This window comes from Pleurodeles waltl, chromosome 7, assembly GCF_031143425.1.
Source record: "Pleurodeles waltl isolate 20211129_DDA chromosome 7, aPleWal1.hap1.20221129, whole genome shotgun sequence".
NCBI lineage: Eukaryota > Metazoa > Chordata > Amphibia > Caudata > Salamandridae > Pleurodeles > Pleurodeles waltl.
In genome coordinates, this window is record NC_090446.1 from 871,550,839 (window position 1) to 871,577,308 (window position 26,470).

The following is a 26,470-nucleotide window of genomic DNA, read 5'->3' on the forward strand; positions in this document are numbered from 1 at the left end:
AAGATAGGCACTGACAGCACTTGAATATAGATACAATAATGGTAGATATATCACTGTGTACCTTGGGATCTTAGTAAACACGCCACTAACTCGTAGAGGAAGGAACCACGGTGGTGAGGAATCTGCTGGAAGATATATAATACTCGCCAGAAATATTACCAAACTTTCTTCTGATTGACATTTCATTCTGCTGATTTTTCATCTTATGAGTCAAAAGACTTTGCATCTCCTCAAGAAAGCCTTGCAACAAACCCATCCGTCCATGGGCATTTGAGCTGTATACCAGGTGTGTTTTGCAAACATATGCAAAAGCCACCAAGTTGCCACACTGTAATTTTATTTATATAGCACTTACTATGACAAGGCGTTAAAGCCACATGGCAAATTTCAGCGACTGTAAGGCATCTTGAAAGAGCAGAAGCTGCTGCCATGGTACAAATGCCACCAAGAAGGTCCTTTTTTTACCAAAGCAAAACAGATGTTTATACAATAGGAAGCCTGCCATGAAATAGTGTGGTAGGTAGCTGCTTTGCCTTTTTTGTCTCAAATGAAGTCCACAGCAAGCTAATTGTCCACTCTGCCCTGTCTTGTACAATAAGTGTATTAAGAGGCAACACATTTGAAGTGTTATCTTTGTAATCTCTGCTCTCCTTGGTAAGGTAATATATCACTAGATCAAGCATCACACCGATCCTCAATTTTGTCCCACTGACATCAATGACCTCGGTGGCAGGAGGAGGTCAACTGCCACCATTCAATCTCCAAGCATGGAGATGAAAATGGTGCAGGCCTGTACAATTTGCTGCAGCTGCAAAAGAAAAGAAGATCCCTCCCCAAGCAGCAGCTTAATCAGAAGACAGATGCTCATGCCAATGAACTCTGGGTACCACACTCACCTCACCCAGTCTAGTGGCATTGGCATGACTTGGGCACAGTCGATCCTGATCTTATTCAGAACTGGGGCCAGAGAAGGTAGCGGAGAAAAAGCCCTCCACTCTGGAAAGAAGACATTTCCAAGAGACAGGTTTTTGGAAACTCCAATGCACGGAAGTGCTGACAATCTGCATTCTCTGCAGTGGTGAGAAAATTGACCAGGGGTTCACACCACTGCATGAAGACAAACAGCACCTCCTCTGGGTGCAACTGCCAATCGTGATCTGATAAGTGTCTGAGGCTAAGCTTGCCCAGCCTGGCTTTCAAAGATCCCGCCAGGTGGTTTACCACCGGAGAAATTCCTTAGCTGTCCACACAATTCCAGAGGTTTAGAACCTCCTGCCTCAAGGGCCAAGAAATCATCCTGCCTTTTGGTTGCAGGACCAGATGGCAGTGGTGTTGTCTGAACACATGCACAAGTCTTCCTTTGATGGTGGTCAGGAAGGCCCAAACTGATGTGAAGCAGAGTCTCCACAGAACACTGGGGGTCTCTGATTTCCCCATCCCCAACCCAGTAATGATGCATCTGTGACCACTGTCAGCTCTGGGATAGATAATGGGAGAAACCTGCTACTGAACCATTTGCTATCCAGTAGCCAACACTGCAGATCTTTTGCAGTCTCCTTTGAAATCTAGATACAATCCAACATATTTCACTGATGTTGTATCTACTGGGACTTGAGGTCCCACTGCAGAGCCCTCGCTTGTGCGATCTGGTATTTTTGGCCAGCATGTTTTGCATGAAGCAACCAACTCCAAAAGTCTCTGAGTCATCCGCACTAAGATCCAGGGTGGATATTTGAACATGGAACTCACAGCCTGAATATTCAGGACTCTCTACTCGGGGAAAAGGCACAAAACCATACCGTATTCAGGATAGTGTTGATGAATAACAGCATCTGCAAAGGAGCCAGTTGTAACTTTGGCATGTTAGTTGTAAACTCCAACAATGCTGAGAGGTTTGCTGTCATCTGGGGGTGGTTGACAACTACCTGGGGCAAGCTTGCTTACAGCAGCCAGCTATCAAGGTAAGGTAAAAAAGTATCCTTGACCTCTGTAGATGTGGTGTAACTACAACTCACTTTTGTGAACACCTAAGGACCACTGCCGAGCCAAAAGGGGAGCACATGAAACTGAAAATGTTCTTGACCCACTGTGAACCGCAGATAGCACCTGTGGGTTACAGGACAAGGATATGAAAATAAGCATTCTACCGATTCCACCACCATCCAGTCTCTAGGCTCTAGGGCAAGTAGGACCTGGGCTAGTGTTAGCCTCCTGAATTTGTCCTTCCACAGGAAGGCCTTGAGAGGGCCAAGATCTAAAATAGAAAAAAGATTTCTGTCCTTAAGCGGAGGTAAGTAGCAGGAGTAACACCCACTTCCTATCTCTGAAGCTGCCATCCTCTCTTATGAGCCTTTGCACAGAGGGCCTGGCACTTCTTGCTGCAAGAAGGACAGGAAGCCTTATTTCAGTCGTCCTGACAGTGGTGGATGGGGCAGCGGAGAGGAAAGAAATGGTAACATGGAGCCCCAAAGGACTATTTGAAGGACCCACTTGTCTGAAGTAATGGCATGCCACCCTAGGAAGAAATGTCTGATTCTGCCTCCAATACAGTGGCTGTATACCGACAAGAACACACTGAAGCTGTTTTGTGGCTTTGGCTTCTGGGATGGCGGGGGGCTAAGCTGCATATTTTCCCTGTACCCTGGGTGGCATCTTTGTCAGCAGCTGCCTCCACCACAAAAGAGCTGAAAAGCCTGCTGGGTTGGTGAATGAGTCTAGCCTTTGCAAATTGTGAAACCTCTAACGTAGCCAGAGCGAGGGCAAAATTGATGACCAAGTTGTCTTACAGGACCAGAAAGGCATAAGGAAAGTGTTCTGCTCTGCTTGAATCGTTCCACGGCAGAGTCTGTTTTTTAATTAAAAAAAGCTGAGAGCTGTCACACGGCATGTACAGATTTTGCCTCACTGCAAATGTAAGAAATTGGGTTATTAGTTTTTAAGGATATGAGTCCTGAACAAGTAAGAAGTCCACAATTGTCTTCTTCCTGGAACCAACTACACCACTCCCCACTGGAGCACTTGCTCAGGATATCAAACCAGAGCAGTCCAAGACCTTCTCAGAGGAGGTGATGTCTCAGTTCACAGGCATACAACAACACTCAAATTATTGTCCAGCCTGTGCTATTTCTTTTATAAAGGAAAACTACTTTTATTACACACTCACGCTAAATGCTACACATTAATTTACAAATATACATCAGGTTGATGGAAGTACCCTTTCATCCCTAGTGTGTCCTGAACCCCATAATCACAATGCTCCCCCACAATACCAACTGCAACAACACAATATAAGGGGATGTATTTTAATTAGGCTAGCCTACGGGCTTTATCAAGGGGTCACAAAGTTAGTAATAATACGCAGGCATACTGGCACTGTCAGTGCGCACCATTAATAAATATAATACAGACTAACTAGCTTTGTTGTGGTGTGACATTAATAACAATAACGTCATGTTATGATTTACCAGTTTGTTGTCATTAAAACTAATTAACACAATAACTATACTCATTTGCAACAATTACAAGTACAAGCACTGTAGTGTTCATCAACACAATTGTCAATAAAGCATCAGTGTTTGAAACAACTAGAAAGCTATGTGTCAGAGTGTTCCCATCACATTTTTCAGGACACATGATGCGGCCACAGGACCACCCACAAGAGGTCCCTGCACCCCAGAGTCCAAGAGCAAAACATCTACCTCTATGTCTGCCTAAAAACAAAGTAAACCTCTCTTGGGGGGCCATTCTTTTAAGGCTCCGGGAGAATTAGGGTGGGTTTTCCTAAATCACTTCTGAGAGGGATGTAGCATTGCCTACAGCCCCCCCCCCCCAAACTTAACATCGACTTTGGTGGTGCACCTGCCACTACTTGGGGCACCAAGAGGAATACATTGTACAAAATAAAGTCCATGCAGGTCATTGTGGGGTGCTCCTCACCCAACCTATGAATACTTCATTAGGTTCGCCTGCTGCTTCTTTCTGATGAATGCAGCCCCCATATTGCTTCATTTAAATTGATTTTTAGGTACCCTGGACTCATACAGGGAGTGCAGAATTATTAGGCAAGTTGTATTTTTGAGGATTAATTTTATTATTGAACAACAACCATGTTCTCAATGAACCCCAAAAACTCATTAATATCAAAGCTGAATATTTTTGGAAGTAGTTTTTAGTTTGTTTTTAGTTTTAGGTATGTTAGGGGGATATCTGTGTGTGCAGGTGACTATTACTGTGCATAATTATTAGGCAACTTAACAAAAAACAAATATATACCCATTTCAATTATTTATTATTACCAGTGAAACCAATATAACATCTCAACATTCACAAATATACATTTCTGACATTCAAAAACAAACAAAAAACAAATCAGTGACCAATATAGCCACCTTTCTTTGCAAGGACACTCAAAAGCCTGCCATCCATGGATTCTGTCAGTGTTTTGATCTGTTCACCATCAACATTGCGTGCAGCAGCAACCACAGCCTCCCAGACACTGTTCAGAGAGGTGTACTGTTTTCCCTCCTTGTAAATCTCACATTTGATGATGGACCACAGGTTCTCAATGGGGTTCAGATCAGGTGAACAAGGAGGCCATGTCATTAGATTTCCTTCTTTTATACCCTTTCTTGCCAGCCACGCTGTGGAGTACTTGGACGCGTGAGATGGAGCATTGTCCTGCATGAAAATCATGTTTTTCTTGAAGGATGCAGACTTCTTCCTGTACCACTGCTTGAAGAAGGTGTCTACCAGGAACTGGCAGTAGGACTGGGAGTTGAGCTTGACTCCATCCTCAACCCGAAAAGGCCCCACAAGCTCATCTTTGATGATACCAGCCCAAACCAGTACTCCACCTCCACCTTGCTGGCGTCTGAGTCGGACTGGAGCTCTCTGCCCTTTACCAATCCAGCCACGGGCCCATCCATCTGGCCCATCAAGACTCACTCTCATTTCATCAGTCCATAAAACCTTAGAAAATCAGTCTTGAGATATTTCTTGGCCCAGTCTTGACGTTTCAGCTTGTGTGTCTTGTTCAGTGGTGGTCGTCTTTCAGCCTTTCTTACCTTGGCCATGTCTCTGAGTATTGCACACCTTGTGCTTTTGGGCACTCCAGTGATGTTGCAGCTCTGAAATATGGCCAAACTGGTGGCAAGTGGCATTGTGGCAGCTGCACGCTTGACTTTTCTCAGTTCATGGGCAGTTATTTTGCGCCTTGGTTTTTCCACACGCTTCTTGCGACCCTGTTGACTATTTTGAATGAAACGCTTTATTGTTCGATGATCACGCTTCAGAAGCTTTGCAATTTTAAGAGTGCTGCATCCCTCTGCAAGATATCTCACTATTTTTAACTTTTCTGAGCCTGTCAAGTCCTTCTTTTGACCCATTTTGCCAAAGGAAAGGAAGTTGCCTAATAATTATGCACACCTGATATAGGGTGTTGATGTCATTAGACCACACCCCTTCTCATTACAGAGATGCACATCACCTAATATGCTTAATTGGTAGTAGGCTTTCGATCCTATACAGCTTGGAGTAAGACAACATGCATAAAGAGGATGATGTGGTCAAAATACTCATTTGCCTAATAATTCTGCACTCCCTGTATGGGGGACTACAGTCTTGCTCCACTCAGAGGATAACAGGAATAGCCACAAGGCCCACACAGAGCCCCCAGCTGGTTGTCTGCACTTGGTAGGAGCCAGCATCCTAGAAGAGCTGGTCTCATCCACGCTGGCTTCAGCGGGTGGGAGGAACAATATTTCTTTCACCATGGGTAGGAGGCTCAAATAGGGATGCACGGTCTCCTGAAACAGACTACTGGGGGTCGGTCAGGACCCCACAGGCCGTCTTGCATCTTCTTGGTCTTTGGGATGGGGTTCTCCAATGCACCAGGCCCTTCTCTTTGCATCTGGAGATGGGGTCCAGGGCCCCATGGAAACATATGGGGGAAATTTAGATTCGGGGGAGGGAGTCCCTTGCGCACTCCCGCAGAAAAAAAATAATGAATTCTGTACTAAACCCAGGACCTAGCCAGCCCTGCAGAGAATTGTTAAAAGTCCAGCGGAGAACCACACACTTTCTCTTATAAGGAAACAAACATTTCATACAGGCATTTTTCTGGTCCCGCTGGGACAATTTCCTTCATCTTCGGCTCATTTTGCTCCTGGTGGCAGGGTATAGCTACAAGGATCATTATCCACAAGCTTCCGGACCTCTAAAGGGGCACATTGTGCAGGGAGCTGGATTTGCTTGCTCCTTGCACCAGCCTCCTCCTCTGAATGGCTCCTGGCGCTGCTCTCCTGCTGGTGGGGGCAACTTGCACAGCCCCTTCACAACTAGACAGCAGAGCATCCTCCTGCCTGAAATCTCCAGGTCCAAAAGCCTCCTTGTTCTCTTTCAGAGCATCTGTGTGGTGGTTGGTTAGAGGGGGCAGTGGAGTCCAGATCTTTCCCCCAGCTTGCCCTCAGAGGGCATAAGGAGGCCAGCACCAGTGGCAAAGGAGAGACTCATCCCAGTCCTGGGGGTTAGCTGAAGTCAAATTCCTTAGTTCATCTTTGCAGGGCATCAGGTGGCCATCTTTCTGGCTGGGCATCCTTTCTGCTTTTGTTGCCTGCCAGATCCAGGGTCTTTTCAACTGCCTCTTTCCTGTGCAGGGTTTTTTAAGGGGGGGTTGGAAAGTCCTAGTGCCAGAAACTCCTGGCCAATCCTAGGACGCCACATAATCCCCCACCCCAGTAGCAACCCACATGAACATTATTCTGGGACAATCCAGCATGAAAACTTCAACGTTTCTCTGGAAAGAGCTCTAGAGAGCCCCTCGGCTACAATCCTAGCTGACATCACTGCCTGATCCCTTCCAACCAAAACTTCAGAAGCGAGCAGCGAGTGTGTTGACTTCAGACGTCCAGCCCTTCTCCTTTGTTCTAGTGGGCCTTGGCTGTCCCTGCTCAGTTGCACTGTGACAAGCTAATTACCATAAGCAGATTTATTCTGCATCCCTTCCTAACCAAGAGCTGAATCAATCACTGATAATTGCTCCTTTTGAGTGGGGATGCCAGTGTTTTCTCTGCAGGGGAGCAGAGTAATTAAACTTGACACAGGACTGGGGAGAAAGGTCTGGAATCTGATTATGAGCTTAGCCAGAGAAATATGACAATTCCTGAAGACCCATAAGATGCTCATGCAGTATGCGTTCATTCAAATAGTAATTGAGAAAAGGACTTAAAAAATATATAGATAAAAGTGTCTAAGAGGTTTTCAACGGGGAGGGCCACAATAGTAGCCTTTGTAGGGGTCAGAGTGGTGGATGTCGAAAACACGGTGGACACTTTGGAGTCATATCAAATAGACAATAAACAACTGCTGTGTAAATAGAATCTAAATAGAAAGTTGCCTTTTCAAAAGTAAAGGAGTAGAAAAACAGGCTCAGGAGAGAGAAATTGAGAATTATAGGACCAAAGTAAGGAGAAGGATCTCCTCTTTTATCTTGTATTGTAAGATGGTCTTTTCTTTCCTGGGAGATGGACATAAGGCAGTTCACTTGGATAGTGTATAATGAAAAGGGCCATGTTGCACGCAACATGTCCAGACTCCATATCACCCAAGTAAAATGTCACTGTTTCTCAGAACAGTAGGAGGAGGTACGACCAGGCAACAAGAAATCAGGATGAAGTGTCTTTATAGAGCAACTCATGCACGGGAATCCAAGCCATCTTATAAACCACTCTACAGAGAAGGGTAAACTTCAGGCCCATCATGGAAAAACTATTTAAGAAAATGAGAACACTGACTAACAGCTGCCTCATGTTTCTTTACAGTGGTGTAACAGACAGATCTATTGATTGATTGGGTGACCATATTCTAATTTTCTAAGTAAAATAGCTTCATACAAGGGTATGGATTTGGAGTAATCATTGAAACCTTCAGGTTAGGAGGCTGCACATTGCACCCAGAGATTCAGGGCTGGCTGCTGCTGCGTTCCCGGACTATGATTGCGGGGGCGTCAAGTTTTTTGCCTGTGTCCCCGTAAGGCCAAATTACTCATTAGGAAGAAGTTATACTGAAGCTGTGGTTAATTTGCCTTTTTTTTAAAACTGTTTATACGTTAAGCATTTAGGTTGTTCCCAGTAGTGTATACTGGAGGGTTAACATAACTGGTATTGGTTTATTGAAGATAGGCAATTTATGGTGAAGAGACCTATTGTGATGCATGAAAATATTTAGAGAACAAAAGTTGACGTAAACCTCAGAACAAAAGTTGACATAAACCCTAACACTTAAACATTGTGAAAATGATCTTTCTTAACACTGAAATCCTCAACACTTCAGTAAAAAGAGGGGTGATCGGGAATTATATCAGATGAACAGAGCCTGACATTGTATATATTCAAGAAATGCACCCACTGAGGAAAGATCAACACAGAGTTAGACCAAGGGCAAGCTTTAAAGTATTCATTGTCCTCAGGCTGCTTTATACATCTTGATTTTATGGCTGCTCTTGGCAGTACCTCATGATACAAGTTATCATCTGGCAGGGAAGGTTTAGCCGGATAGAAGTCTGGATCTGTGACACCAGGGGGATCCACAGCATCTAATAACATCATGGGGCTGATTATCGTAAGGTGCATCATAGGGAGAGCTAGGGCTATCACCCCAAAACGCTGAAGTAGGGGAACCCTGAGAGGACTCTGGTGAAGGGTCCACTGGCAACAGCGGGGAGAAAGGGAGTAGGTGTGGTGAAGAGGGGGAGGTGAAGTGAGAGGTGGTGGCAGTGAGGTGCTCTTATTGTGGCGCTGAGGCTTTTTAGGCACCACGTCCTAGAGTGGATTGATGGCGTGCTCAAAAGTAAATTTCCTCTTTCGAGGAAGGGAGTCTTTGGCCTTAAGAACATGGTTGGTCAGGATTCATCCAGTTCCAGGCTGAATAATAATCCGCTGCTGTCTGGCGTCAAATTCCTCTCGATGTCGCTAAAGAATAGGTTTCTGCTAGTTCTCGGAGGCAATGGAGGATGGTTCTCTGGAAGTCTGCTTCCTTGGAGCTGAGTGAGCCTTGAGGCTTCTGGCACAGAGCTGGATTTCAGCTCCAAAGTCATCGACATCTCAGGTTAACTTGAAGGCTGTTTGTGAGGTCAGAGCCAAAGAGCTTGATGAGGTGGAAACGTGTGTCTTGGAGCCATGTCTCGATGCACAGGAGTATACTAGTGTCGTCTACGGCTTGGTATCTTGGTGCCGACAATGGCTGTGTGACACTGGCGGAACAGAGGCCTTCTGGCTGGCCTGTGAGCTCAATGCTCGACCTTCTCAAAGGTATTGTTAGACCCGACAGCCTTAGGGTGGTCACCCTCGACGTTCTGCCTGCCTCCCTCCACTTTTTGACACTGTTTGTGCTGGTTTTAGGACTCTGCGCACTTTACCACTGCTAACCAGTGATAAAATGCATATGCTCTCGCCCTTAAAACATGGTAACATTGGCTCATACCCAATTTGCTAATTAAATTTCTCTAGTAAAGTGCACTACATATGAACAGGGCCTGTAGATTAAATGCTACTAGTGGGCCTGCACCACTGATTGTGCCAACCACATAAGTAGCCCCTTAACCATGTCTTAGGCCTGCCATTGCAAGGCCTGTGTGTGTGCAATTTCACTGCCAATTCGACTTGGCATTTAAAAGTACTTGCCAAGCCTTAAATTTCCCTTTTTCTACATATAAGTCACTCCTAAAGTAGGCCCTAGGTAACCCATAGGGAATGGTGCTATGTAGATAAAAGGCAGGACATATACTTGTGTAGTGTATATGTCCTGGTTCTGTAAAGCTCCTAAATTCGTTTTTCACTGCTGACATTAGGGCTGCCCTCATATACTGTTTGAGTGGTAGATTCTGATCTGAAAGGAGCAACAGGGTTATATTTAGTATGGCCAGAATGGTAAAACAAAATCCTGCTGACTGGTGAAGTTGGATTTAATATTACTATTTTAGAAATGCCACTTTTAGAAAGTGAGCATTTCTCTGCACTTAAATCCTTCTGTGCTTTACAACCCACGTCTGGCTAGGTTAGTTGACAGCTCCCTTGTGCATTTCACTCAGACAACCCCAAACATAGGATGCTCAGTCACACCTCAACACACCTGCATACTGAATGGGTATTCCTGGGCTGGGAGGGTGGAGAGCCTGATACTTACATTTGAAAGGACAGTGGCCTGCCCTCACACAATGGACTGCCAAAACCCGTACTGGGACCCTGGCAGACAGGATGGAACTGAAAGGGGACCTTGTGCACTTCTAAGCCACTCTTTGAAGTCCCTCCCCCCCCCACTTAAAAGGCACATTTGGGTATTTAAACCGGGTCTCTGACCGTACCAACTCAGACACTTCTGGACAAGATACATACTGGGGAAGAAACTCTGAACCAGAACTTGCAACCTGCCAGGAGAAGCTGCCTGGCTGCCCAAAGGACTCACCTGACTGCTTTGCTGAAAAGGACTGCTGCCTTGTTGCCCTCTGGCTCTGCTGAGAAGTGCTCTCCAAGGGCTTGGAATGAGCTTGCCTCCTGTTTTCTGAAGTCTCAGTGCCAAAAATAAGTCATCTCTGCAAAGAACTCCTTGTCCGGTGAAAATCGGCGCACAGCCTGCCCGAATCGACGCACAGCCTGCACTGCATTGAGAAAATCACTGCACGCCAAACTGGAAAGACGCAGCACCACTGTTGCGACCAGAACTTCGATGCACAGCCCCCACTGGATCGACGCAGAGCCAAGTTGGAACGACGCAGCCCAACTTCCTCCAAGAAGAATCGACGCAGCACCCACCGGATCCACACAGCGCCTGTGACTTCGTCCTGTACGCCCAGGATTTCTCTGCATTGTCCTCAGGGTGTCCAAATACCACGCAACCTAAAGAGGATCCACGTATGCGCGCCGGAAATCGACACAAAGCCCTTGTTGCATGGAAAAGCATCAATAAATCATCTGTGTGCGGCCAGAGAAACTGACCCACACCTCCCTGTTTTTCCCGCATCTCCTCCTCTGCAGTCCCGTGCAGATAATTTCGACGCAAACCAGGTACTTTGTGCTTGCAAGAGGCACTTACTGCTTTTCAAGAACTAAAGACTAGTTATCATTACCAAAGTGATATTTCAACTTGTATTTATCAAATCTTGATCGTTTTGACCTTATTATAACCAGATAAATATGCTATATTTTTCTAAACATGTGTGGTGTATTTTTGTGGTGTTTATACTGTGTTATTGCATGATTTATTGCACAAATACTCTACACATTGTCTTCTAAGTTAAGCCTGACTGGTCAGTGCCAAGCTACCAGAGGGGATAACAGGATCATTTGGATTGTGAGTGACTTTCCCTGACTAGAGTGAGGGTCCTTGCTTGGACAGGGTGTAACCTGACTTCCAACTAAAGGCCCCTATTTTTAACAGTGATGCTTAGCTTCCAAGTGATGTTGGGCGACAGACGGTAAAGCAATAGTACACACTGCGGCCATCTTGGCATAAGGACGCTGGGTGGGTGCAGGCTCGTCGACCTCGAGGCCGAGCCCTCTTCTAACTCTGAAAGTTGGATTTCTGACCTAGAAGCCTCTGCCCAGCATTGGTCTCCTGTTCTCTGAACAGGTCCAGAGTGTCTTCCAAACACTGGTGCTCTATGGATGTCGACAGAAGGCAACGATCTCAGCAGTATCGTAGAGTTTTTTCATTTGGAAAGGCATGCCGAGCAAGGGCCCACCTGATGTTCTGGGGATAGACAATGGTTGCAAACCTGATGTAGGTCTGTACTACAGTACTTTGCCTAACACTTTGGGAAGCAGCAGAATAGAGTCCTTTCTATTACAGGTACATTCTATGTTGTTAAGGAATGTAAGGAGGCCCGTAGGGGCCAGGCCCCTTACAGGGCACCAAAGTAGTTAATGGTGGAAGCAAAGGAGGTATAACTTGAGCGCTAGGAACCGGTGTAGATGCACTGTTTCTTCAACCGACAGGTAGAGGGAACCAAACGAGTCAGGTGAGAACATCAGGTGGTATTGAACCAGAGCTCAAAGCAACACATCTGAATCCGATGGTAGAGAAAAAACAATTTAAACAATGCAGCCAATGCCCACGCCCATTACCTGCAACCAGCAACAGATGGAGTAAAATTACCTTGTGACTCTAAAAGGTTTCTTATAAGAAAATCAACTAGCACATGTCCAAGCCCAACACTAAATGGCAAGAGCATGCACATCATGTGAATCTACATCTAAACATGCCACAAACTACCCAAATGTATTAGAATCTGAAGTTAAGGAGATCAGTCTTGGATGGGCAGGGCGGAAAGTTCTGTCTAAACAGAAACTGTATGTAGTTCTACAATGTTTGAATGTCAGAACAGTAACTTGCAAGGTACTGAAAAGACACTGGAGGAAAGTTGGAGCCAGTTGATGGATGCTATGTGTAACCAGCTCCCCAATATGCTATGTCCCCCCCAGAAGGATGGGTGTGTTCTCCTTGGGTATTTACCCTTTTTCTCATTTTCTTTGAAGAAAAGAAAACATGACACCTGAAGATTAGGAAAACTGTCCCGGGTCTTATTGTGGTAAAAGACAATATAAAGCCTGGTAAACTTGAGTGATGATATGAAGGATAGTGGTACGGTCTTATATGGGGAGGTGGGATGATTCAGGTGTTGTGTGAGAAACCATCATATTATAACTCTGAAAAGGAGAAAATACATCACATTTGGAAAGTTATTTTGTTTAATTCTTTCTTTCAAAACGTAAAGAAGGTGTTTGACAAAAAATAATTGGCCTCAAACTCTGTAAAATGAAGTGTGCTGAATTACTGAAGAATACTGCGTCTGGAAAAATCAGCCTTTATTATTAAACTACAGATACCTGCTCTATTTTGATGATGTTTCAGAGATAAATAAATCAAAAATGCCATAATCTACAAGCTACCAAATGAAATTGTGCTAGAATAGGTTATGAACCGTGTGATGAATGCAAGTAGATAGTGGTCATTCAGGTCAACTACATTCAAAGCATCTAAAAAGTAAGTAATGATAAAGTTACTTACCTTCGGTAAAGCTTTTTCTGGTGGATACAGTAGCTACCTTTGGATTCCCCACCTTATGAATTCTCCCAATGTGCCAGCATTCGATGGAAACTTTCTTCCCAGCTCTTCACGTCGACTAGGATGTCACAATTGCACAGCTCTGCACACGACTCCGTCTGACGTCATCGTGGCAATAAGGGGTCCTTGTCAGTGCTGATGTCAGTTTCACCCTTTTTTTACATGCCTTTGACGCAAACAGGTAAAAACCGACCTCACGCAAACACACACACATATATATATATATATATTGCAATCCAAATACAATTTAACCACAATATTTATTCATATAAAAACACCCAAAAACATATATACAAATCTAACAAAAGAAGAATTGGTATGACCACACAGGCAACGGGGAGGCGGGTGGGACTGTGAGGAATCCACAGGTAGCTACTGTACCCACCAGAAAAAGCATTGCCGAAGGTAAGTAACTTGTTCTTCTGATGGATATCACTACCTGTGGATTCTTCACCTTATGAATAGAATCCCAAAGCAGTACCGTACTCGGAGGTGGGTGCCTGACCGGTCACACCAATAAATCCTGCAACACAGAACGTGCAAAACGGCCGTCCCTCCTAACTTCCGAATCCAAGCAATAATGCTTTGCGAAAGTGTGGAGGAAGACCAAGTTGCGGCCTTACAAATCTCAGCCACTGGGACACCTCTAGCCAAGGCCGAAGTGGCAGACTTAGCCCTGATGGAATGGGACCCAATACCCTCAGGAGGAACCTTTCAAGCTAATGAATAACTGATCTTTATGCAAAGAATGACCCACCTGGATATATAGCTTTTACCTTCATCTTGCCCACATATCCAACCTAAGAGTTGGTCATCTACAGGAAAGTCTTTTGTTCTTTCAACATAAAAACTCAGAGCTCTTCTCGGGTCCAGGCGATTAAGTCTTTCTTCCTTTTTTGAAGGGTGAGGAGGAGGGTAGTTGGATGAAAGAGTAATAGACTGCCCCAGATGGAAGGGAGTGACAACCTTAGGAAGAAAAGCCACCCTGGTTCTCAACACCACCTTGTCAGCATAAAATGATGTAAAGGGAGGTTTGACACTAAGAGCCTGAAGCTCACTCACACGCCTAGCAGAAGTGATAGCTATAAGGAAAACTGTTTTTAAAACTAACAGTCTCAATAACCAAGAATGCATAGGTTCAAACAGTGAACCCATTAAAAAGGTTAAAACCAAACTCAAATCCCACTGAGGCATGAGGAACGGAGTGGGAGGAAACTAGTCAGGCCTCTCAAGAACCTAACAACTATAGGTGATTTAAACAAGGAAGGTTAATCAGGAAGGCAAAGAAAGACCAACAGCGCCAATAAATAGCCCTTGACAGTCGCAACTGCACAACCCTTCTGTGCCAAAGTAAGGGCAAACATCAGAACATCAGATAAATGAGCCTTTAAGGGAGCAATTAGCCTCTCTCCACACCAAGTAACAAACTTTGCCCATCTGCTGGCATAGACAGTCTTGGTGGAGCGTCGCCTGGCCGATAAAATAACATCCACCACTTCTGGAGGGAGAGGAAAAAAAAAAAAACTCAGATTGCTGCGTTCAATCTCCAGGCATGTAAGTGCAGGCTCTGGAGGTGGGGGTGTAGAACCTGCCCCTGCGACTGCGAGAGGAGGTCTGCCCTGTGAGAGAGACGGAGCGGAAGGCACCGTGAGAGTTGGAGAAGGTCTGAGTACCACACCGTTCTTGGCCAATCTGGAGCTATTAAAATAACTTGAGCCCGATCTTGGTGAATCTTCCTCAGAGCCCGGGGAATCAAGGGTGGGAGAGGGGGGGGACAGGTAAAGTAACTGGTCGCACCAAGACATCTGAAGCGCGTCCCCCAATGCTCCTTGCATCGGATACTGGAGGCTGCAGAACGACAGGCAGTGCACGTTCTCCCGAGTGGCAAACAGGTCTATCTGTCAATCTGTAGAAAACCCCACATCCAGAATATTTGAAGGACCAGGTCTCGATGGAGACGCCACTCGGCCGAGAAATGCTGACTGAGACTGTCTGCAGGAACATTGAGAACCCCGGCCAGATGGTTTGCTACTAAGCAAATCCGATGGTCCTGAGCGCAGGACCAGAGCCACAGAGCCTCTCAGCAGAGAAGGTACAACCCTACTCCTCCCTGCTTGTTGATGTACCACATCGCTGTAGTGTTGTCCGGCAAGACCGGAGCTGAATGGGAGGAAGGCCTTGAGAGCCAGAAATATTGCCGCAATTCTAACAGATAGATGTGAAACATCTGTTCCACTGGAGACCAAAGACCTTTGATCTCCAGGTCCCCTAGATGAGCTCCCCACCCTAAAGTAGAAGCATCCGTTATGATTGTGGCAACAATGGTGGTAGAGAAAATGGCCTTCCTTGGGAAAGGTTGCCGTTCAGAGCCAACCATCGTAGATCCGCTGTAGCGTTTCTGGAGATCGTTATCAACTCCTCGAGATCCCCTTTGTATTGAACTGTACTGTATTGTACTGTTTGCGGAGCCACCACTGGAGAGCCCTCATGTGCCAATGTGCATGAGTGACCAACAGAATGCAAGAAGAGAACGGACCGAGTAGACATAGGACCATGAGGGCTGGAACAACCGCTCAGTTTTGAAACATTGGAATCAACGCCTGAATGTTCTGAATGCGTTGAGGCGGAGGATAGGCCCGATTCAATGTTGTATTCAGTTCTGCCCCTATGAACAGGAGGCGCTGAGAGGGCACCAGGTGAGACTTGGGCACGTTTACCGTAAAGCCCAGCCTGAACAACAACTGTGTTGTCATTTACAGGTGATGCAGCACAATCTCTGGGGGCTTTTATCAGCCAATCATCCAGGTAAGGGAATACAGATACTCCCTTCCGTTGGAGGTCTGCTGCAACCACCGCCATCACCTTCGTGAAGACTCGAGTTGCGGAAGTAAGACCAAAAGGAAGGACTGTAAACTGGTAGTGTGCGACCCTACCACAAACCGGAGATACTTCCTGTGTGACTTCAGAATGGGGATATGAAAATAAGCATCCTGCAAGTCTACAGACACCATCCAATCTTCCTTGTTCAACGCCAGAAGCACCTGCACTAGAGTCAGCATTTTGAATTTCTCCTATTTGAGGAACCAATTCAAAATCCTCAGGTACAGGATAGGTCTCAACCGACTATCCTTCTTGGGAATTAGGAAATATATCGAATAGCATCCCTGACCCCTTTTCGGCTCTGGAACCAACTCCACTGCACATTTTGATAAAAGGACTTGAACCTCCTGCTGCAGCAACAGGAGATGGTCCTCTGAACAAAACAAAGGACGGGGAGGGATGGCAGCGGGAAACTCCCAGAAAGGAAGGGCATACCCTTTCCCCACAATATGTAGTATCCAAGAGTCCGATGATTAACTCCCACTCTTGGAGAAAATGAAATATTCTGCCCCCTACGAGAGAAGCATGACTTAAAATGGATGGAAAATTAGGGTTGCTTTCCTTGCTGTGCTCCCCCAGAGGAAGAGGATGAGGCAGGGTGCTGTTGGGTAGCTCCCCGTGTCTTAACTCTCCCCCGCACTCTAATAGATCTATATGGAAGGTTGGCAGGATGTTGTTTTGTGGACCGTGGTCTCCCATGATAAGCGGCTCTACGGCCAAACCCTCTAAATCTCTGAAAGGATCTGAAGGGAGTAGATGTAGAAGCCTGCAGTCCCAAAGATCTCGCCGTGGCCCTGCTGTCTTTGAAGCGCTCTAAAGGAGAGTCTGCTTTGGCCCTAAACAACTTTTCACTGGCAAAAGGGAGGTCCAATAAAGTTGTCTGGACATCAGTCAAAAACCCAGAAGACCTTAGCCACGCATGTCTCCTGGTGGCCCCCAAAGTACCCATTGCCCTGGCTGCTGAGTCTGCTGTGTCCAGACCAGACTTGATGATCTGTTTGGCCGCAGCTTGGGTGTCCAACAAGAGCTCGTTGAACTGCCCCTGCATATCCTGCGGCAAGTTAGGCACCACAGCTCTAGCCGTGAAAATCAGGGCATGCACATATCTACCCAGCACACAGGTAGCATTGACCGATTTTAGGGCCATACTACATGAAGAGAAATTCTTTTTAGCTGCTTGCTCTATCCTCTTGGACTCCCTGTCCGATGGAGTAGCAGGAAAGGAACCATGTGCAGAACGAGCTGAACAATAAATCCTGGACCACTAAGCTCTCAGGAGTCGGATGTTAGGATAAAAATCCTGGATCACAGGAGCAACCCTGTACCTCCTTGCTACAGTTCTGGACCCAGCTGGCCACATAACAGGCTTTCTCCAAACCTCCAAAATAGGCTCCACAAGAGCATCACTGAAAGGGAGCAGAGGCTCTGTCGAAGTGGAGAAAGGATGTAATACCTCAGTTAAAATGTTTGTTTTGACTTCAAAAGAAGGCAATGGAAGCTCCAAAAAATCTGCAGCCTTCTTTATGACAGAATGATAGGAAGCCGCCTCTTCTGTAAATTCACCAGGGGAGGTATCAAGTCCACTAGCTGAGTCCAGACCCTGAAACTCTCCCAAAGGCTCAGAAATCTCTCCTTCCTCCAATAATTGCCTCTGGTATTCTTGCTCTTCCAAGAGCCTCAACGCTCTCCTCCTCGACCTCAGCCTGGCCTCCAACCTCAGTGTCAACAGAGTTAGCTGATGGCGATGACGCTGGCTTCAAGACTGATGGACATGGCAAAGGAGAAGAAGGAGATGCACTCCGTCCCGACTGGGACCCATCAAGCACCGGAGTTGACTCTATCGGCACCGCCGGCATATGAGGCGACATCATCGGCGCCGAACCAGCACCCTCAGCCTGCTAGAAAGGCACAAACGGAGCCAACTTGTATGGAGCCGGAGAGCCCAAGGAGAACGCCAACAGACCTGTGGAACCAGCCGGTGCACCAGCAGGGGCCATAGCTTTATTAAAAATACTGAACATGGCATTCAGAAAAGCCGCTGGATCCGAACCCGGAGTCGGGAAGGCAGGAAACCTTTGTTCTTCATGCGGCGCTTGGGTCGCATCCGGAACCTGTGCCACTGACTCCTGAACCAACACAGGCGAAAAATGAGTTGGAGGACTCGCCGGGGACTCGACCACCTGGATGAGTGACGGCGCCAGAGAAGCCTGAGAACTTTGAGGCTGAGAAGTAACAGTAGGACTGACCTCCCACATCGCACAACATCATCTAGAGGGAGACCGATCTCTAGAAGAACGACGTCAAGAATCGTGCCGGCGCCGCTTCTTGTGTGACCTCGACGACTTATGGGACGACCAGTCCCTAGTCTTGGACCTTCGGTGACTTCTGTGTCCTTTCTTCGCTTTTGCTAAGAAGAGCTTAGCTTCTCTTTCTTTCAACGCCTTTGGATTCATCCTTTGGCAAAAAACGCACCCTTCCACGTCATGGTCCGAACTAAGACACCATAAACAGTCTTCATGAGGGTCCATGACTGACATACGAACCCCACACTCACGACAAGGCTTAAACCCTTACTTCTTAGGTGGAGACATTGTAACAGGTACAATAAGACCCCTTCAAAACAGTAGCTTCTCGAGAGCTAGGAGAAAAACGTTAGCGTTGAAGGCACGGAAAAAAGGAACTGATGTCAGCACGCCAACAAGGACCTCTTATTGCCACAAAGACGTCAGACGTAGTCACATGTGCAGCCGTGCAATTGTGACATCCTCGTCGACGTGAAGAGCTGGGACGAAAGTTTACGTCAAATGCTTATGCATTGCGAGAATTCATAAGGTGAGGAATCCACAGGTAGTTGTATCCATCAGAATGCAGATTTTGATATATATATATATAAATACATACACCATAGGCAATTGTTTCTTTACTGGAACTAGTTACAGATTACTGAAGGCTGAAAGCAATCAAACATTACTTTAGCTGGAAGAGAATACTAGATTATCAGCCACACTGAAGGCAGCGGACAATGGGTATCTTCTAGAGATGGTTTCAAATTTGTGTAGATGGCAGTCTAGTCTAGACTAGAATCTAGAAGTAGATTCTGAGTTGACTGAAGGTAATCTTGGTGTTTTGGTGCCAAGTCTATTTCGACTAGATAGCCATTTAACTATAAGGTAAAAAGGTATTATTTCACCTTGGAGCCACCGTTGCTAATGCCATTAAATCAGAGTTTGCTCAGGGCTGCTTTGAGTCAGACAGGCAGAACCTGGTGCTTATAGTGGCTGGTCCTTATTCAAAACTCTATGGATCTTTCCATTGCATTGATTATTGCATGTTGGTATGGGAAATATGCATACCTTAGGTCTTTGGAAACCATCTAGCCTCACCCCACAAGATGTAGGACTATTTGATGTACAACTAGCATCCTGAATTTAGCCCCCCTGACTGATCTGTTGCCACATTTTGCATCCAGAAAAGGTAAATACTAAAAGTGTGTTCTCCTCATCTATACTAAGAAGTGGCTGGAGTAAATCTCCTTGTTCTTCTGATGTTTAGGCATCAGTTACACCACATTACTCTAAAGGAAGGATTACATCTTCTGTACCAGTCAAAACAGCCAGAGCCTTCTCAACACCATTGTTGCACAGTTACCCACTGTGTGTCCATTATTACTAATAGTTAACACCCAGTTGTCCCTTCCTATCCTTTGTCATGTGCTGAAGTAAAATGTCCCACTTCCCCAACCAGATTACAGTGTGAAGGTTGTACAGGGAAGAGGCAGAGTTGCCAACAGCCACGAAAAGCTATTTAGGCAACTCATCCTACTGCTGATTTTCACTTTTGAAAAAATGGCCTATAAAGGAGTTGCTGTACTCCTTTGCACTTAATTGGATACTGCCTTTTTCAATAAGGTACACAAAAGGACACCTGACCTCGCCCATATCACAAACTGTATTTCAAGAACCACTTCTGCTTTAACAGGTCTTCAGATTTAGAGTTTATCTCCTTCCTTCATTGAACATCATTATCCGCATGAGTGCCTAAAAGTGTTTATGAGGACTCCTTAGGCCCACCTTCGTTCTCCATTTTAGTTTTACATTTTACACGTTTTAGGCTTACATCATTTTTAGCAATGTTATTTTACATGTTTTATGGTTGCGCAATGTTATTCTGATAATACGCTGTACATGCTGCTAGTTTACAGTAAACGTTTCTCACCATGTAATCTGTACACTCTGTTCCAGGCCAGGAACATAAAACAAGATATCCTAGTCCTTGTGTTGTCTGTCTGAAGACAGCTCCTGAATCCTAGACATATCATCACATCAGAGCTGCACCTCTAACACAGTGTGGTTTTGATTATATAAACTGTGTACTGCTCTACATTGGTCAGAGGAGCACTCTGGCCGGGACTGTCCTGGAATTATTTCTGTTCTCGATATGCAGCTCTGCTGATGCGGACCTTTCATCTTCCATTGAAGGATCCACTCTAGACTGGCTCTCTGGCCCAGCTATCCAGGTATGAGGGGGGTGATTCGGGCTATCCTTCGAGATATGGCAGAGGGTACACCTGCTATGCTCTCAGAGTGTAGGTAATGAAAGGGAGGAATATATATATAGAAATTAGATTGTCCTGGTTGGATTATTTATTCGGGTGACCATGTTGGTAAAACTGACTTATAATGCTTTGTTTCCTCTACCAAATAATCACAGCTCATTCTCTCTACGCAAGAATACAAGTATTTCGATACATGTTTGAAACTTTTATTCGTATCTTTCTTGTGTTTGCCTGGGTATGCATAAGTAAACAACAGAAGGGTAAGAACTTTTTCCATGATTTCCTTCGAAATCAGAGTGGTCAAGTTCAAGGATGCCAAAATAATCTCTTCCCCTGGGAAGGTTAAGAATTTGGGTGAGGCACTGTGAGCTAGTTAGGAATTGGGCAGACATTTGCTAATGGTGTGGACGACTTATTCCCCTACATCCTAAAGTTCTGTTGTCCTAATACGCAGTCCTGCATTATGTGGGAACCTTATAACATTGTGCCACCAACATTCTACACCAGGTACTTTTTTAAAGGGGCTCCTGAACAGTACATGTTTGTGCCAAAGGTCCTCTATTCACCTTTAAAACAGAGACATCTGTGGTGTTAGGGATTAATCTTCCTAAGTATTATACAAAGTAACTATTTTTGCCTGTAGGATGTTCGAGCTGGAACATTTAAAAGGATACCTCACTATAGTATTTTCCTCTCTGAATTCCATTTATTAAAATTGTGCAAGTTATTATTATTCCTGCTAACTGCAGGCAAGCGGTTAAAGCACATTTAACATTACACTGCCTAACTGTTGGGGTGGAGATGTTACCTTCGTGGCTGAGGTTCACAAAGCTTATAATACTGAAGTATTTACTCATGGGTCACTTTTCCTGCAGTCAATGCCAACACACAGACATTTAACACATACACTGAAGCTGCCATAAAAGGCCAATACAGAGCTTATAATGATTTAGAAATGGTATTAACATATCAGGATTATCAAAACTGGTTCCAAAGCGCCCTTACACATTGATATTACAAAATATTAGACTAGGTCTAAGACTAGGTCCCCTCAGCAATGATGGGGTAACATGGCCAGTCTTAGTCAGCTACACACCATATCAAAACTTAGCACCGCTAGATGCTTGTGATTTTTTAACACTATATACAGGACTAGCTAGACTATATAGATGTTTTACGCAGTGTGTTATGTGCACTTTAACAACTGCCCCAGCAAGGGCTGTTCATGCTGTACAGCCACAGTTAGCTGTGCCTGCAATTAATATAGTAACTATAAATGTTGTATGGGTAAAATACCCAACTGATGGGAGGAGATTCCGTTGTGGACTGCACAAAAAAAAAAAGAAAAACAGCTTGAAGCAGTGTTTCCCCACACGGCCCCAGGACAAACATAGAATTATCACAATGTGCTTACCACCTGGAATGGTTCCCCCTACTGAACATTGCACCACTTACGTACTGTCTTTGCTGCAATATATACCATAATAAATGTTACACCATCACTTGTTCTCTTGCCTGACGTACTAAAGCAGATTCAAAATGAATACAGGACAGCCCCTGCTTTGGATTTGGGGATGAAATTAACTGGCAATTTTGCTACCATCTCCTCAATCATATTAAGTAATTTTAAAGGGAAAACAGCAGTGCTGGCAATACGCCAATGCCTCCCACAAGTTGCAACTGCAGACCAGAAGCATGAACTACCAAAAACTATTGCTTATCTTATACGTCTATAGATCAAGATAATTTGGGAGACAGATCAAATAAGCCACAGGTAACACATAGTTCTGAAAAGGACAATACCAAATAAACACCAGAGTTTTTTTAAAAGACACTGGGACAAATAGAAAAATAAATAAAAAGTTACATCACTAGTGAATCTCCATAACTGGAGCTCTCTGATAAACGTTATAACCTACATAACCGTGATACAATTAAACAACATGATAGGTATCAGCACACTGATGCATGTCCTTCTCATTCCTTTCACGACTCATCGGATACACAATTGGGGATGGGGAGCAATCAGAGCGCAGACAAGATATGTGAAACCAAAAAAAGAGGATTCTCAACACTCATCTGACATCATAAAAAAGTAAGAGAAACTTGCACAACAAAAACCTAATTTCAAAATGAAGGTAGCAGGAGGTTTTTCAGCTAAATATGTCACACATATTGAGAATGCTCCTTCAGAATAAGACATGGGCAGTGACAGTGCTAGACAGCATGGCAGAGGTCACAATAGTTCGCCAGAAATTAGGAGTTTGTGGATGCAAAAGCAACTAATGACTATTGAAGTAGAAAACCCAGATCAGCAAGTCAGCCCTCCTGATAAACAGAACCAATTAAATATACAAATTGAGGGTGACATATTGCATACTATTACAGTAATTTTCATAAAAAATGTGACCCTTAGCTATGACATTCTGTTGGCTGAGGTCGACTGGCCACTGGAATTTGTCAGAACAGTCCCACAAGGGGAGGATGTAATACTATCATCTTTCTCTGTTCTTGTCTGTGAAGAGGTTAAACTGGCATATGTAAAGAATGGGCACCTGCACAAGTCTTGGCACTGTATTGCGATCATGTCGGCTAAAATAAGGATTCACCTTACCACATTCTACCCATAGGGTCGCGCCCGCAAGTGCAACCATAATATCCAATAAAACATGAAGCGAAAGCTTCTGGGACACCAATTCTGTCACAATTAGACTACCAGGGAGTGACTGAACCTTGTGTATCACATATGAATAACCTAACATTTCAAGTAGCTAAACTGCATCATACACGCTATAAACGCACATTTTCAATTCAAAACTCACACAGCCTGGCTTTAATGAGCAATACTGTCCATAAACATTTTTAAAAAACGTCGGATATTTCCAATGTTCTTTCTGTCAAAATATAGCGCCTGAAAGTGGAGATCTAACAGCGTTCTCCACGCTAGGCTCACAGTGTTGTTTTTACCAACTCTTTTAAGGGTATGAGAATAGTCCTGGACTGTTTGCTGCCCGAATAACATCAATTCTACATGATACTGACTGAGAAGCATTGTCCTATATGTGTGTGTGTATATATATATATATATATATATATATATATATATATATATATATATATATGTATCTCACAGATGATGACAAACACTTTGCTACAGTAGATCACATTGTCTTGGGATTTGCTGAACATTGCTATAAATTCAACTTCAAGAAAACAAAAACTGCTTTTCTCAGTGTACTGTTTTTAGGATAGAATTTCTACAATATGAACAAGAACAATCAGTGCCAGTGATATGTTGCCTCTTAAACAGCATACATACATCATATATACACTGATGGTTCAGCCCAGCCTGCCACAGGCACCGGTAGGAAACTGGCCCTTGTTGCAGTTACCCCCCCCACTTTTTGCCCAATACTGATGCTTGACAGAGTTTGCTGGGATCCTGTTACCCAGGCTCCAGCACCAGTGTTCTTTCCCTAAAACCGTACCATTGTTTTCACAATTGGCACACCTCTGGCACACAGATAAGTCCCTTGAAAAAGGTACCCGTGATACCAAGGCCCCTGTGCCCACGGAAGGTCCCCTAAGGGCTGCAGCTTCTTTTGTGCCACCCTAAGGGACCTCTCACCGAACACATGCACACTGCAAATGCAAAATGTGTGCGTTGGTGGGGAGAAAAAGGCAAAGTCGACATGGCATCCCTCTCAGGGTGCCATGCCCACAAAACCCTGCCTGTGGCATAGGTAAGTCACCCCTCTAGCAGGCATTACAGCCCTAAGGCAGGGTGCATTATACCACAGGTGAGGGCATAGTTGCATGAACAATATGCCCCTACAGTGTCTACGTCCATTCTTAGATATTGTAGTGTGGCCATGTTAAGTACATGGGCTGGGAGTTGGTCACTAGGAACTCCACAGCTCCATGATGGCTTCACTGAAGGCAGGTACGTTTGGCATCAAACTTCTCAGCACAATATACCCACACTGACGCCAGTGTTGGATTTATTTTAAAAAGAGATGCCCCCTGTATTTTACCCAATCCGCTAGTGTAGGGCTGACTGGTCTGTGCCAGCCTGCCACTAGCAGACAAGTTTCTGACCCCACGAGGCGAGGGCATTTGTGCTCTCTGAGGCCAGAAACAAAGCCTGCTCTGTGTGGAGGTGTTTCACACATCCCCCTGCAGGAACTGTAACACTTAGTGGTGAGCCTCAAAGGCTCAGTCCTCCTATTACAGTGCTCCTTGGCACTCCAGCTAGTGGAGATGCCAACCCCCCGGACAAAGCCCCACTTTTGGTGGCAAGTCCGGTGGGAAAATTAGGTAAAACAGGGAGGAGTGACCACTACAGCCAGGACCACCCTTAAGGTGTCCAGAGCTGAACTGTCCCCTTCCTTGAAGAATCTTCCATCTTGATTTGGAGGACAGGGACCAATAGGGTGAGGTCTGTGTCCCCCTCCCCAAAGGGAGTGGACACCGGAAGGGTGTAGTCACCCTCAGGAACAGTAGCCATTGGGTGTAGCATCTGTTCATGCTTGTGTGGCGGCCCCAATTTCTCTACTACAGACGTGCTATTGGTGGCAGGGTCTGCACAAGTAGATGAAACAATGTCATCAGCGGTGACATTTGTCAACAGATTAAAAGTTCCGCCATTACTTGCCCACTGCAGACACTCCTCATAGTTTCAAACAACCTGCTTCAATGCACGTGTGTCTTTATCGTTACGGACCTCTAAATTGAGATGGTGTATTTACATTTATTCTACTTGCTGTAGATTCTTGCTCTAGATTCCTCTGAGTGTGGCCACAGTGATCAGCTACACAAACTATTATTAAAGATTTGCAAGTCTTTAGGGGGGCAAATGCAGTAGCTGTGTTTCAGGAGCAGGGCTCTGCTTTTGCCGCTGGTTAAGAGGGATACTGTGGGAACCCTGAGTGTGCTGTTCATTATTCCTCTCCATATAATCCTGAGGGAAATGTGATTGTGGAGAGGAAGAATCATGACTTAAAGCAATCTTTAACAACTGGATTATTAGGCTCAGGTCGTAGTTGGATCCATCACTTGTATGGAGTCCAAGGGCATTAAATATTCTACCTAGACGGTCTATTGATGGCCAGACCCCTTATGAGGTCCTCTTTGGCATCTAGATGTAGGTTCCAGATGTCGACAATCCAGGGGCAGTGGCAGCTGACACACCTTTTAACATGACGACGGTTTTGCCGTCTTACAGAAACCACAAGACACAAGAGTTCCAAGATGAGCACTCAAATGAACTTTCCAAATGTTCTGCCACTTAAGGAGTGAAGGAGGAACGAGCATCTTCTGGCTGGAATCCAAAAGTTGGGGATCTAGTTCAACAGAAGATTGCAGTGAATAAGAAATGTAGCCTATCATACTGCACGCCGGTGCCAGCCCTCAGCATTCAAGGTCCCAGAACTGTGATATTGCCACCACCTGCCGGCAATAAAGATAAACAATTTGCCTCAAAGAATAAGTTACTTACCTGCGGTAATGCCTTACCTGGTAGAGACTACATCTAGCTGCAGATTTCTTACCTTAGAATATTCCCCAGGCATCAGATTGGTGCTGGAAGATTTTTAGGTTTTTTAGCAGTACCCCTGTAGGCCAGTAGGTGGCATGGATAGGCTCCGGGTGTGTCTTCGGCACCTACATATGTGCCACCCAGATGCACTGATGTCCGTTTCATTTCACGACTTTCCATGCCAGAAGCGCAGAGCCATGAAGAACACTGACCACTGTTGTGGATAATTAGGGCACGGAAAAGGATCCAGCCCTTTCCCTAGAAATCTGTTTGCAGGGTGGGGAGGATGGTAGGGCTGGTAAAGAATCTGCAGCCAGATATAGGCGGCCATTATGAACTTGGCGGTTTGGCCCACCATGCCGGCGTTGGCGGGTGAAACCGCC

General features: G+C 45.2%; 1 protein-coding gene across 1 annotated transcript in view; it reads right to left on the minus strand.

Moving 5' to 3' along the window:
• The window catches only part of DIAPH1 (diaphanous related formin 1), a 978,623-nt gene that overhangs the window by 367,398 nt on the left and 584,755 nt on the right, over positions 1 to 26,470 (minus strand). The window lies entirely within an intron of this gene.